At 42.9% G+C, this 13,278-nt stretch overlaps 1 protein-coding gene across 11 annotated transcripts in view; it reads left to right on the top strand.

Moving 5' to 3' along the window:
• The window catches only part of PLXNB2 (plexin B2), a 351,000-nt gene that overhangs the window by 29,039 nt on the left and 308,683 nt on the right, over positions 1 to 13,278 (top strand). The gene's annotated exons all lie outside the window — the stretch shown is intronic.

Genomic DNA, 13,278 nt, shown 5'->3' with positions numbered 1-13,278 from the left:
ATCTCCATCTCTGGATATATTTAAGGGCAGGTTAGACAGACATCTGTCAGGGATGATATAGATGGTGCTTGGTCCTGCCAGGAGGTCAGGGGACTCTCAAGGTCCTTTCCAGTTCTATGATCTATTATGTGGTTACAGACCAATGTCTCCTCTAATCTTTTTCATTGATGTATTTTTCCATGTGTGGAATACATTTTTATGTGCAATGAGGCATGTGTGAATGTGCACCATCAACAGAAACATCTAGCTATGGGTGCTCTGCTAATCAGCTGGGCGGCATTTGAATCTGTCCTGAGCATCTGCACAGGTACACAGCTTATAGGGAACAATCTTACAGAGCATTGTCTCCCCTCCCACTCACCTCGGAAACTCCTATTTGCAGACTTTACTTTGGGCTTTCTTGTCTTTGTAAATCCTGAAACCTGCACCAGGTCAATACAGTAAACATAGTTTAGCTCCGTGTTTGTGCTCTGCTGTCAACATGCATTGAATGAACATGGACCCTGCCTTGCCTCAGGTGATAGGTTTTTACCTCTAAAATTATCTTCTGTATAAACATCATATGATAATCATGGCACTCAGCTAATTCTTAGGTTTTGGCAACAACCTCATGTGACTGCTTGGTGAAATATTGAGTCAATGATCAGACACAGGGGTACTCTACAGACTGTGACATGGACATGTCCAGGCAAGTAATCTCAGTCAGATCTCACTCACAGGCTGCAGTTGGATCAGGGTTGGTCAGTGCTTGGAAAATACCAAGGCTAACCTAGTGTGCCTCAGGAAATGGTTTTGATGGACAAGCAGAAGATGCTGTTTACTTCAGGAGTGCTTAAGAAATGTAGCGGCATAGTATTAGCAGCCACTCTGCTTCTGGGTTTGACCAGAGTACTTGCTTGCTTGTCATCCTTTAAAGATCCAGCTTAGCTCTTCTAATAAGAGTCCTATTCAAATTGGGATTTGGACATTTACCATCTGTTTATTCTAAATGTCTCTTCTTAGGTAGCCCTGGTCTTTCAGCAAAATATACAAAGAAAGCTATTGTACAATTTTGTTTCACTGTGATAGAGATAGCAAACATGATTGATATTTTGGATAAATTGATCTGGGGTGGAAAGGAATTTTGCTTGTGATTTTGAGTCAAAAGTAATGTTTTCTCTCCTCTCCTCCTCACATCGCCATAAGGAGATAGCAAAAGGTCTGACAGATGCAGCAGGGATGGAGGTGGCATGTGGTATGGTGGAGACAGTTCTGGGGGGAACCAGCTTTTAAGATGGCTCCTGTTTCCTCTCCCCTTGCTGCCTCTAATACAGAGGCGGTGGCAGGAAGAGTGGGGAGAGGAGCAAATAGTCAAGTGCTCTACTCAACTACTTGCTTACATCCCTAGTTGATGTAGACTTAACCCTGTGAACGTGCCTCAGAGTTGAACTGTGGGCAGGACTAAGGTATTTCATCTTCCTGCCCATTCAGTCTTTGGTCTAGTCAGATCTACAGATGTGATAGTGGATTTTTGTACAGTGTGTACAAATGTTGGGAACTGGATGGAGACAGCTTGCCTTTTGTGCACACCAACCATTGGCGGGTAATGGCTTCTAGGAATTTCAGCTTGAGCTAACAATGAACAGATTAAGCTATAAGCAAAACACTGTTATGATTGGTCACCACTTTCCTTTTAAAATTAGAATGGATTTTTGCATACTCTCAGACACTTGAAAATGAGATAAAATGTGCTTTTAAAACATTTTAGTTACTATTCATTTGCAAGAAACAGAAACACAGTACACTGTGTGTGACCTAAATCATTGAACTGAGTTTTGTAGCTGCTCAATAGACTTAATAGCTGGCAAGGTTAGCGTAATACATTTTCATAAATATCTCACCTTTTTTGAGAGGGTGGGGAGGGAGAAAAGGTTTCCAGGTTTGGTTTAAAAATGAAGTTCTGGGCTGTTCTCCCTTATTTAGTTTTTAGTATGAACAAAAATGCCAGGTTGCCTGTTGGAGGGCCTGTCTCTCTTTGTTCTGGCTGATTTACAAAACAATGTGCAAATGTAGCAGCCTTTTAGAATAAGAAACTTCTGTTTATGCAAGTTAGTTTTGATGGGAGAAGGAAGGTAATGAAAGGATGCTTCCAGTTTGCCCAGCTTTTTTTTTATGCTGAAGTCAACTCTAAGAGTTTTTCCAATATGCTTGCTACCGTCTGATCTCTGGGAGTCTGTTCAGTGTCTGGTCTTTTTGGAAGAGCCTGTATGCCTGTTTCATTGGTGGTTCAGTATATTATGTGGCATGGTTAGCATGGTATCAGTGCCTTATTTTAGGCAATTTATTTCTGTATATACTATCATAAACAATGCATCCTCTTGGTAGGTGTCACTATGGTTGTTGGAAGTCTCTAATCTGATTTGTTTCAAATAGGGCTGTAATGTAGTCTATTAATCTATAAGCTTAGAGGTTAATGCTATAGACTACATGTTTCCTCCCCCAGTACAATTTTTAGCAGGCTGGCCAGCAGCCCGGTTCAGTCCTGGCTTGTGCCGGACCCAGGACCTACCCCTCCTGCAGCTCTGCATTTAAAGTGCATTAGGAGCCAGGTGGGAGTGCTCAGACCACCCCCTGGACAGAGCTGCGAGATGATAGGCAGCCGGTCCGCAATTTTTTAAACTGGCTCCCCTTGTGCACCAGCTCATGCCTGACACCTCACGCTGCTGTGTCTTATACAGAGGCAGCAGAGTGGAACAGCAAGGGGCTTCTCAAGAGTAGGGCCAGATTGCGCTGCTGGGGACTCTAGATTAGTCAAGTATCCAATAAGAATTCATGAACTTAATCAACTATTAATTTAGCCGATATTTAACATCCCTAGTTTCAGACAAGTTGGTTCTACTTGTCCTTAATGAAAACCAGCAAATACATGTCATAGATTTTCAGTATTCTGGCAATTTTAACCTTATTGTTAAGCTTGTATATTTCAGCTATAAAGGCTCAATCTATTAGAGAGCTTAAATTATACTGAAGTAATATTGCCTAGTACAAACATGAAAAATTAATGGTTAGAAATGGGATTCCATCCAAAATGTGATCATTCCTGGAAAAAAGGTCTGCTTATTGCGATGCTTTGCTGTGTAGTTCTGTGCCTTACACACTCCCCTTTCATACTTCATATAGATAAAGCGTTAGTGAGGTAGTTACAGAAATATATGGTTACACAGTATGAAAGCTCTTCAGGACTGATGGATGGAATTGCCTTGTCTAGTAAAAATCTGACATTTTGTCAGTGTCTGCTATAACAAACTTTCTGGTCACTCAGGTTGTTTTTTCAAATTTTATGTTTGAACATGGGTAATGGTGAATTAATATAATGGGGGTGGTTTGCCCGATTTTGAGGGAGAGCTTTGGGCTAAACCAACCCTGATGGAGGATGTGTCCCACCTGTATGGGAATCAGGTGGTTCAAGTACAGAATGGGCTGGAAATTACCCTGAAAAGGGGGAAGTCCAAAGAAATGTAGGCACTGTGGGGAGAGAGTGCTCTTGCAGTGCCCAGAATGAGGTGGTAAAAAGCTCAGGAACCAAAAGAGTGAAGAGGGGTTTCACTGTGTGGAGGTCTGGAGGTACGCTGTCCAAACAGGTGACTTTCTGAAGGCCCAGTTGCAAACACATGTGAAGAAGGACCCATTCCAGGTGCAAAGATCAGGGAAGCAGAAAGACAGCCCTTCAAGGTGGTAGAGTTGTGCTCTGCTGAAACTGGGATGAAGAGTGTGAGTTCCTGTAAATCTTTTTTCAAAGATTTTTTTGTGTGTGTGTGTTGTTTTGGATTATCAGGAGAGACACTGATCGGGGGTTGCAGCTAGGGGGCCAGTTTGTACCTAAGGGATCAATAATGGGTCCCAGGAGGGAATTGTTTTAACTGTTTTTGAATTGATCAAGTGCTTAAAGGTTGCTGAAGAGGGAGAAAAAACTGCCAAAGCAGGGTGCTATCCAGTAACCTCTGGCCATGGCAGGAGCATTCTGGAATTGGCTTCCTGTGTTATAGCTAACTAAGCAGCTTCTTATTTTAGTGACATACATTTACTATCACCTTTATGGTAATAGCACAAATGAAATGCTGCTCACCATTCCTTAGTTTTCCTGCCCATTAAGTAAAAGTTTAATTGGGGTTTTGCAGAGTTCTCTCCCAAATATTCCTGAGCTATAAATGATGTGGCTTCTGAAAGCATCAGCCTTGCCTGTGGGAAGAAAATTTTAATTGGGTCTAACAGTAGATGAGTAACCTAGCTATGCAACACTCTTTTTCAGTTCAGGTGCAATCACAATTTTATTGGACCCGTTGGACTAAGATGTTGAGATAATAAATTTCCAGACATCTCTGTTCACCTTTTTTGATTTTCTTGTCTTTGGCTTTGTGCATGACATTCCTAAGAGAGATCGCCGCAGTAGGGCTGTATGTATGCTTTTATTTCTGCACTTACAACAAAACAAAAAAAATCTGTTATGCTGCGCTAATTCCTTTCTGTTCCACCTAGTGTTTTGGCTAGTATTTGGAAAGTGGAGATTTAAGATTATTTTCAAACACAAACAAAAAAGCCCCAAATATAAATAAAATGACTAGAGTAAGGAATTTCTATTGTTACTTTCTTTTACATTTTGGTCCACACCAACTTGCATTTGTTAAAGTAGGGTACCTTGTGTCTGTCAGCCCACCAAAAATAAATGGGTCTAATTAAATACAAAAGAGGCTGAAAAATTGCTGTCTCAGTACACAACTCCATTTCACAACTGAGAGTGACACTAAGGCTATTTCTACATTTGCCCTTGCTCGACAAAACTTTTGTCGTTCATGAGTGCTTAACCTTACAAACAAGATGTTTGCCACGGCAAGTACACGTGCAAATGCTGCTTTTGTTGGCAGAACTCTCCTCTCGAAGCGCAACTCGCTTGTTGGGGTGGACACATTTTGTTGGTGAAAGCATTCACATGTGCCAACTTTCAGAGTGTAAACCTACCCTAATATCTTCCTTTTGGATCTCAGTTCATATAGTGAAACTTGAGTTTTGTCTAGCTGTGCCATAACCAGAGCTCGCCAAGTGAAGGCAAGCCCCGCTCGCCAGCCACGCGATTCTGCGAGCTGAGCATGTGCAGATTGCACGGCACCGGCTGTGCTGGCTTGTAATCTACTCGCCATGGGCAAGTAGATTACATGATTTGTCGACCCCCGGCAAGAACCAATTATTTTGTAACACTTCAGTAAAATATTTGACCAGTCCTAACACACTACAGAACAAGTCTTCACCCAGTTATATAATCCATCACCTTGAGTTGATTTAAGCCTTGCAAATCTAGGTTATGTAGTAGATGTAAACAATCAAAGAAGCCAACAAACCATACAGATAAACAGTGAAGAAGTAAAAAAGCAAAGCAATTAAGAAGTAGAGATTTCACACTGACAGGGAAGCAGCCATACTGGGCCCCAGGACAGGGGAAGAAAGGACGGAGCTGGCTCTGCACATCTGAAAGGGGTAGGACTTAGGGCAAGAAGTGTCCATGCCACTCTGAGACATGCCCTCCCCCCCAATCCCTTAGAGCCAGTTGGAGCGTGCCAAGTGGTGCTCTGGTGGCAATTTGGAGGGCCCAGTGCTCCAGGCACTACCGCAGCAGTAGTGGCACCTGGGGTACCTGGGCTCTTTAGGCAGTTGCCACCCTCCCCTTCATGGGCAGGCCTGCACACCACATAAGTGAGGTCTTGTCAGACAGAATGCTATCAAAGTTTTTTTTGAATATCTTAAGTTCTCTTTCTCTATCTGGTGGTAGTGTTGGCTATAAGGACAAGATCATCTTAGCAGCTTGTTATTATATTGTTTTAATATGATTTAGATGGAATGTGAGGATGTGACATTGTTCCTTGATTTATGGTTGCTGTTCTTCTAATATGGTTGCAGAAGAAACCTTCACATCTTTCAGGAGGTAGATAAACATAGCGGCAGGAGGGGTTCTCCCATTGCTATAGTGAATGTCTGTGTTGAAGTGCTACAGCAGTGCAGCTGCAGCATTTCTTGTGAAGAAGTTGCCTCAGTTAGGGAAATGAATGTGCAGACAACTACATGATTAATCCTTAAGCCTGGACTTATTCGTTAATCATGTCTACTACATGCACTTCCCCTCTCCTCCCCTGCTTGCTGCCTCTGTCAAAGGCAGCAAGGGGGGAGGTGAGAGCTGGTGCACATAAGGAGCTGGCTTTTAAGCTGGATCCCATGGAGCTGCCCATCTCTTCCCCCCCCCTCATGCACTGCTGCCCATCTCTCCCCCCCCCCCCCCCTGCCCCCCCCCCGCCCCCCACGTACTGCCTCAAGTACCGGCTCTGCCTTCTGCCCCTCCCCCCCCCTCCACTGCCTCTATCAGAGGCAGCAGCGAGGGGTGGGGAAAGGGAAGTGGATCAGCCTCTGTCCGTGTTGAGCCCGGGTTCGCCACTGACAGAGGCTGCTCTGTGGATGCTGGCACAGCCTCTGTCTGGGGAGCTTGGGCCCCTGGTTGGACACAGACTGCTGCCTCTGTATCATAGGTAGCAGCGTGGGGTGGTAGGTGGGAACCGGTCTGCCTGGGGAGCTGTTTTTTTGGGGGTGGCATGTGCCCCTTGGCAACCTCCATGTGTCGCCACTGCACACAGGAGTAATTCCATTGAAGTCAGTAGAGCTACTTGTGTAGCAAGGTGCTATTGAAAGTGGGTAAAGGGTTAAGAATCTGGCTTAATAAATTGGAACAGCATTGCTCCTGGGCTGCATAGGAGAAGTCTGCTAGGGTGGGAGTTACTGTGGTTACACAGGATGTTATAGGAATCTGCTGCTCTTGAAAAAATGTTTTGATTTCAGCACTTAATGAGCAGGTATCATAGCTCTGGGGAGCAGTTACCTTGCTTGTGAATGTGTAAGCGGAAAGTCATTCTTCAAAGTGACTACTTCCTAGTGAGAAGTGGGGGTGGGGAGCAGGGATGTGGTGATGTTACAATACCAAATTAAATGTGTGTGGGGTGGGGAATACAGATTTCATAGGTTCCCTCCTCCCCAAAAGGGAGAGAAGGTGGTGGGTCAGCCCAGATTTGTTGTTTGCTGTGGGAATGGCTCAGTTTCCTGCTGATTTAGGAAATATACTTAGTTATCTTGAATAAGAGATTAAAAATGGCAGTTTAGGAAGTACTTTTCTGTTTGGCTTAAATTAGCTGATGCAGATAATATTTACTGCTTTCCTCATAGGTGCGTGTTGAATCAAATCAAGGCTTGTCTTGTTTAACCTTTACCTGTTTTTTGAATGTATACCTGCATGCATGGAACAGGCTATCGTGAGTACATGCTTGATAGGTGCATTTCCTGGCAATACTTGCATGTGTTAAGTAGTGAAATGCTGACAGTGTTGTTAAGCAGTCATAATTAGGCACACGCTAATAATGCTGCTGTTCGTCTTTCTCTTGCCTAGATTCAACAAGACAGCTTATGGGTGGCACTCTTTATTCTCCCCATATCCAAAGGTCTAGCCCTGGCTGGGATGCTTTAGTTGAGGCTAGTTCTGCTTTGAGCAGGGGTTGGACTAGATCACCTCTTGATGTCTCTTCCAACTCTAATTTTCTGTGATTCTGTGGAAAGGTTGCCAGTTCACATAATATGTCCTTTCAAGCACCATGTGTTTACCTTGCATTTTTTCTCTTCCCTTCCCACATGTTTAAAGCATTTAGTTAGTGTGTATAACTTCTAAAACATGTGTGAGCAAACTGCCAGTGGACCTTCTGTATGGGTCGTAACCAGCTTGAGTTAACTTGGGACACAGTCAGCTAGGACTTCATGGCTGGTTGGCATATTTGAGACTTGAAGTTCTTTGTTTTTCTACAAGCATCTCTCAAATAGCGATTTCTGTTTATAACTACTGCTCTTGGAGCAGACATGTGAAGTGACTTAGTTATATCATTTATAACGATGGAGCTTCCGGGATTGTCATTGCAGACTATTAGGGCTTTAGATAGATATGTTGTTTTGGAGCTAACCTTCGATAGGTGTCAACTTCCTATCCTACAAAGTTTCTCACAGTTTGAGAGGATGTCAACATCTGCTTGAGACATCCAATAAATTTAGCTAATTGGTCTGGGTTATTAAGAATCTTGGCATCTATTGTTCATATTAACAACCGTTTTGAAAAATAAAATTGTAAAATTGCCTGTAGTTACTCCACCATGTGCAGCAGCAGCCCCTGTTAATCCAGCTCCATATTCACATTGAGTCATTCCCATGAAACCCACGGGTTAGGCTTTTCAGAATGAAACACCATACTTTCACCAATATTTCTACTTGGAGGGTAGGGAGACCTCCTTGTTTTCAAATCTGTTTTTGATATAGGTATCTGTTGCTCTTTAAAGATGAGCAATGTACCTGGCACATAATATGCAATATATAGTATTTTTCGTTGTTACTAGTCAAAAGCACAGTGCTCATTTTTATTAATTCCAAAGAATCTATCTAGTTCAGTACCTTAGATCTGTCTGCCTGTTTTTATGCAGCTTCTTGGTGACAATGGAAGGAAAGCAGTTTGAATTCTCCCAGACTCTACTGTTCTGTTTGGAAATTTGTCTGATTTTGAACATTTGATCAGTTGTGAAACATGTTAATTGGGAGGATGTCGGTTTAGATAAAGTGGTTATTGAGATGTTCCCATCTGAATGTACATGCCAGCCTCTAAACACAGTAGTGGGAATTGGCTGAAGACTTGGGGGGGGGGGGGCGGATAAAAATAAAGGGGAAATGACTTCTTTTCTTTAAAAGCTTTTGTATTGTTTACATTTCTGTAAAATTGTAACTTTCCATTTTTCAGTATCTGTAAATGAGCCTTTCAGGTTCTCTCCTCTCATTTACTGACTGTTTTTGGTTATGCAAGGCCTGTGGGGTACGTATTAATAGGGTTTTCTGTCTAGAAGTGATATTGTTTCTCCTGGGAATATATCCTTGAGGATCAGTGGCTCAGTTACTTCTAATAAAGCTGAGGCAGTCAGACATGAGAGCTGTTTTGAAGCACTTGAGGCTTTCCCTCTGAGTCATACAGTACTTCAAATAAAATTTTTAAAAAAGGAAAAGAAAATGCACAAGTAAATGGCAGTGTACTGGACCAGGTCGGAGCCTGGCCCCCGTCCAGGGTCAGAGTGAGGCCAAACTGCCTCACTACAAGGAAGCAGATTGGGTTACTAGTTCAGCCCAGTCCCTGCTTCAGGGCATGGCCGCAACAGTTTGGGTACTTAAGCCTTTGATCAGACTGAATAACAGTCAAGCTTCCCAGGCCCTAGTTCAGGGCTGGGCAACAACGAGTCTCAGTGCTCAGGCCTGTGCTCAGGTCGAACAGTAGTCTATATGCACTGGCCCTACCTCAGGATGTGACGGCCACAGTGCAGAGTGCTAAGGCCACGTCTCCTCTTACCAGAGGATCGATGCTCTGGCATTTGATCTTCTGGGGCCTGACTTAGGTGGTCGCAAGGAGTAAAGGAAGTTGACAAGAGAGTTTCTCCTGTTGACCTCTCGCTGGGGGGCTGCCCCAGAAAATTGGTGGCAGTTATGTTGATTCCGTTAACACAATTCACATAGCTGGAACTGTGTATCTTGCATTGATTTTCTCCACCAGTGTAGATATAGTGTGTGTGTAACAGTCCAGATGTCCAGGCCCTAGTTCAAGACAGGAGCAACAAAGAGTCCAGATGCCTGGCCTGAGCAGCAGTCAGTATGCCCTGGCCCTAGATCAGGGAGGGGCAGGAAACAGTTGGAGGGCTCAGGCTCATCTTCAGGCTGAGCTATTGTCAATAAGCCCAGGCCCTTGTTCAGGGTGGCCAACAGACAAGTCAGGATGCTCAGGCCCTTGTGCAGGCTGAGCAGTACTGGGGTCTCCTAATTTTTGTTGCATATCCTCAGACATGGGTCGGCTAACCCTGGGATAGTCCCAAATCCCCCAGTGGGCCTACTTGGCTTGGTTGCAGCTTCTTCAGGTCTGCAGGGAATGAAGACTCTGGCAGGGTTTCCATCGGGTCTGGGCTTGCCAGCTGCCCTGGCCAGTCTTTTGGGCTCGCTAATGGTTCTGGTGGTCCTGGCTTGTTTTCTGGGCTCACCAGTGGTCCAGTACAGGTAACAAGTGTGTGCAAAGAGCAAGGTTGAGTAAGGGCTGGTATATTCTAGAAGCTCTGCGTTAGTGCAACTGTATTACTATTCAGACTATCTGGGAAGTGGTTTCCAACTTTGGGTTTACCAGTACACAGTATAAATCATTCACCAACTTGGTAACATTTTATTTGCATATTTCCATATTCATTATGGTAATTAATTTTAAGAGGTCACATTTTTTTTTCCATCTCATCTGTATGCACGCTATACATGTTGTAATGGATCAGAGTTAGTAGATATCGACAACACTAAAAAAAATTCTGTTCAAAGAATCCTTTCCTTTCTTACCTTAAGCCATTAACACCTATGTACACTTTTTTTGAAATGTAATCATACAACATTTGCTAGGCCTTTTGTTGCAGTATTCAAAAGCAGCCTAAAAGCTTTTAACCTACTTGAAATTTTGGCACCACACCATACAGCCTAAGTCCTACAGAGAATGACTAGAACCGGAAGGGACCTCGAGAGGTCATGGAGTCCAGTCCCATGCCCTCACGGCAGGACCCAGTACCGTCTAGACCAGTGTTTCTTAAACTTTTTAAGACCGAGGAACATCGAACAATAATTTTTTTTTTTTTAATGAGGAACACCAAGGATTTTTTGTTTGGGAGGAGGAAGGGGTCGGGGGAAGTTATTGAGCAAAAAAAAGTTGCCTGCCCTTTAAGGGCAGCCATATTGAACTGCTTTTTCTCTGCAGCACACCTCCAAGTGTGCCACAGAACACAGTTTAAGAAACACTGGTCTAGACCATCCCTGATAGATGTCTGTCTAACCTACTCTTAAATATCTCGAGAGATGGAGATTCTACAACTTCCCTAGGCAACTTATTCCAGTGTCTAACCACTCTGTTAGGAAGTTTATCCTAATGTGACTGTCCAACCTCAACCTCCCTTGCTGCAGTTTAAGCCCAGTGCTTCTTGTCCTATCCTCAGAGGCTAAGGGAAACCATTTTTCTCCTTCCTCCTTGTGACATCCTTTGAGATACCTGAAAACTGCTCTCTCTCCCCTTCAGTCTTCTCCTTTCCAAACTAAACAAGCCCGATTCTTTCAGTCTTCCTTCATAGGTCACATTCTCTAGACCTTCAGTCATTCTTGTTGCTCTTCTCTGGACCTTTTCCAGTTTTTCCACATTTTTCTTGAAATGTGGTGCCCAGAACTGGATACAATACTCTAATAGAGGCCTAATCAGTGCAGAGTAGAGCAGAAGAATGACGACTTGTGTCTTGCTCACAACGCTCTTGTTAATGCATCCCAGAACCCTTTTTTTTTTTTTTTTTTTTTTTTTGCAGCGTCATACTGTTGATTCCTAGCTTATGGTCCACTATGACCCCTAGATCCCTTTCTGCAGTGCTCCTTCCTAGACAGTCACTTCCCATTCTGTATGTGTGAAACTAATTGTTCCTTCCTAAGTGGAGCACTTTGCGTTTGTCCTTATTGAACTTCATCCTATTTACCTCAGACCATTTCTCCAGTTTATCCAGATCATTTCGAATTATGACTCTATCCTCAAAAACAGTTCCAGCTTCGTATCCTCTGCAAACTTAATAAACATACTATCTATGCCAATATCTAAATTGTTGATGAAGATATGCAACAGAACTGGTCCCAAAGCAGACCCCTAAGGAGACACACATGTTATCCCTTTCCAGCATGATTGTGAACTGTTAATAACTACTCTCTGAGTACGGTTATCCAGCCAGTTATGCACCTACCTTATAGTAGCCCTATCGAAGTTGTATTTGCCAAGTTTATTGATAAGCATATCATGCGAGACCATATCAAATGCCTTACTAAAGTCTAGGTATACCACGTCTACCGCTTCTCCCTTATCCACAAGACTCGTTGTCCTATCAAAGAAAGCTATCAGATTGGTTTGACATGATTTGTTCTTCACAAATCCATGCTGGCTGGTACCTATCATCTTATTATCTTCCAGGTGTTTGCAGATGAATTCCTTAATTACTTGCATCATTATTTTTCCTGGCACGGAAGTTAAACTTACTGGTCTGTAGTTTCCTGGGTTGTTCTTATTTCCCTTTTTATGGATGGGCACTATATTTGCTTTTTTCCAGTCTTCTGGAATCTCTCCTGTCTTCCCTGATTTATAAAGATGATAAAGTAGGTATCTGAGCTTTTAACTATCAGCTTCTTGAGTATTCTAGGATGCATTTCATCAGGCCCTAGTGACTTGTAGACATCTAACTTTTCTAAGTTACTTTTATCTTGTTTTTTTTATTTTATTTTCTAAACCTACCCCCTTCCCACTAGCATTCACTATGTTAGGCATTCCTTCATCAGACTTCTTGGTGCATTGTTTCGGTCTGAAGTCATTAAACACCTCTGCCATTTCGAAGTTTCCTGTTGTTGTTTCTCCTGCCTCACTGAGCAGTGGGCCTACCCTGTCCTTGTTTTTTCTCTTGCTTCTAATATATTTATAGAATGCTTTCTTGTTTCCCTTTGTCTGAAGCTAGTGTGAGCTCATTTTGTGCCTTTGCCTTTCTAATCTTGCCCCTGCATAACTGTATTGTTTACTTGTATTCATCCTATGTAATTTGTCCTAGTTTCCACTTTTTATATTACTCCTTTTTGATTTTTAGATCATATGAGATCTCCCAGTTGTTCCAAGGTGGTCTCCTGACATACTTTCTATCTCTTTCTGTGCAGTGGAATAGCTTGCTTTTGAGCCATTAATAATGTCTCTTTGAAAAACTGCCAACTCTCTTCAGTTGTTTTTCCCCTTAGTCTTGCTTCCTATGGGACCTTACCTATGAGCTCTCTGAGCTTACCAAAATCTGCCTTCCTGAAATCCATTTTCTCTATTTTGCTGTTCTCCTTTCTGCCATTCCTTAGACTCATGAACTGTGTTTTCATGATCACTTTCACCCAAGCTGCTTTCCAATTTAAAATTCTCAATCAGCTTCTCTCTATTTGCTAAAATCAATTCTAGAACAGCTTCCCCCTAGTAGCTTTTTCAACTTTCTGAAATAAAAAGTTGTCTTCAGTGCAGTACAAGAACTTATTGGATAGTCTGTGCCCCACTGTGTTAGTTTCCCAACATATGTCTGGATAGTTGAAGTCCCCCATTACCACCAAATCCTGCGCTATGGATGA

The sequence above is a fragment of the Pelodiscus sinensis genome, chromosome 1 (genome assembly GCF_052426305.1).
Source record: "Pelodiscus sinensis isolate ZL-2025 chromosome 1, ASM5242630v1, whole genome shotgun sequence".
In the NCBI taxonomy this organism is placed as follows: Eukaryota; Metazoa; Chordata; order Testudines; family Trionychidae; genus Pelodiscus; species Pelodiscus sinensis.
The sequence above is the reverse complement of the archived record's forward strand: the minus strand, read 5'-3'. Positions and strand labels throughout refer to the sequence as shown.